Source organism: Hipposideros armiger, unplaced genomic scaffold, assembly GCF_001890085.2.
Source record: "Hipposideros armiger isolate ML-2016 unplaced genomic scaffold, ASM189008v1 scaffold_1744, whole genome shotgun sequence".
In the NCBI taxonomy this organism is placed as follows: domain Eukaryota; kingdom Metazoa; phylum Chordata; class Mammalia; order Chiroptera; family Hipposideridae; genus Hipposideros; species Hipposideros armiger.
The window spans coordinates 51,349-53,155 of record NW_017733094.1 but is presented as its reverse complement, the minus strand read 5'-3'; positions in this window follow the sequence as shown (position 1 = coordinate 53,155).

The window sequence follows — 1,807 nt, the reverse complement described above, 5'->3', positions numbered from 1 at the left end:
ATGGGCATTTCGGTTGTTTCCAAGTCTTGGCTATTGTGAATAGCACTGCAATAAACATAGGGGTACATATATTTTTCGAATTAGCGTCTTGGGTTTTTCTGGATAGATAATTGCTGGGTCATACGGTAGTTCCATTTCCAGTTTTTTGAGATACCCCCATACTGATTTCCATAATGGCTGCACCAATCTGCAATCCCACCAACAATGCACCAGGGTTCCCTTTTTGCAGTATTGTTTTAAAGTAAAAGATGGGAGAAAACCCCAAAGTCCAAAGTAGGGAAGTGAATAAATAAGTTATTGTACATCCATATGAATTAATTTGCTAGGGCTGCCATAACCAAGTTCCACAAACTGGGTGACTTTAACCACAAAATTATCATCACACAAGTCTGGAAGCTAGAAGTCCAAGATCAAGGTGGCAACAGGATTGGTTCCTTCTGGGGGCAGTGAGAGAGAATGTGTTCCATGCCTCTCGCCCAGCTTCTGGTGGTTTGCTGGTAATCTCTGGCATTCCTTGACTTGTAGAGGCATCATCCCCATCTCTGCCTCCATCTTTACACAGCGTTCTCCCTGTGTGTGTGTGTGTGTGTGTGTATGTCCAAATTCTCCCTTTTATCAGGACACCAGTCATAATGCATTAGGGGCCCACCCTGCTCCAAGTGTGACCTCATCTTAACTAATTGTGTCTGCAATGACCCTATTTCCAAATAAGGCCGCATAGGACTTCAATGTAAGAATTTTTGGGGAGGGCACTATAAAACCCAAACACCATGCAATGGACTAATAGCCATAAAAAAGTAAGAGGGAACTCTTTATGAAATGGTATGGAAAAATCTCTAAGATGCAAAGAAATCATTGTTCCAAGTTATAACATGCTCTACTTTATGTAAGAAAGGATGAAAAGAACACGTACATATTTGTGTTTGCTGATAAAAATATCCTTAAACGTTGCATCAGAAACCACTAACATTGGCTCTGTAGGAAGGTAACTGGGCTGCTACAGCACAAGGGTAGGAAGGAGAATTTTCAGTGCATATAGCCTTTTCATACTCCTTGCATTTTGAACCATGAGAATATACTATTTGTTCCAAAATTAAACCTAGGCATAATAAAAGTTAAATTGAATCAGACTGCTAAACTGCTCTCCAGAAGTATCAATTAGTGAGGCCCTAACCATACATAAAGAGCCCTTTCCATGCTCACCTCCCCAGGACTGGGTTTTAGCAGGTTTGATTTTTCTCTAAATTTGTAGGCAAAAAAATCACATCTGGTTATTTAATTTGCTTACCCTACAGTGATCTCCACGGACCACCTGGCCCTGTCCTTAGATCAAATCTTCTTGACATCTTTTGTGGAGATTTTGGCCATCACAGGAACAAGTCCTGTGTTAAAGAAATTCACTTTTTGAATTTGCCATAAAAGTTGCTATTCTCATTGCTGCTTGCCCTTTAACGTCAATGGTTTCCTTTCACATCTGGGAGCGTGGAAGCATTGACTGGATCATAAAATTTGTGTATGGCAGGTGGCACTGTTGAGCTGCAGGAGAGACAGGGATGAACCTGGGAAAACCTGAGTTATCAGTGGCTTTTAATAACTCACAATTTCTGGAAAAATATCTACAAGGAACAACAGCAGCCCTTCTACCCTTCTTGTTCTGGGGCCCTGTGCAAGAGAGGGTATGTCTTTTTCCCAGAAGTCCTGGCCACAACTTTCATCTGCATTGATAATCAACAATATGAGTACTTTAAGGGTGCTTATTTTGTGCCAGGCTCTAAGTGCTTTAGATATATTGATATATTGAATCTTC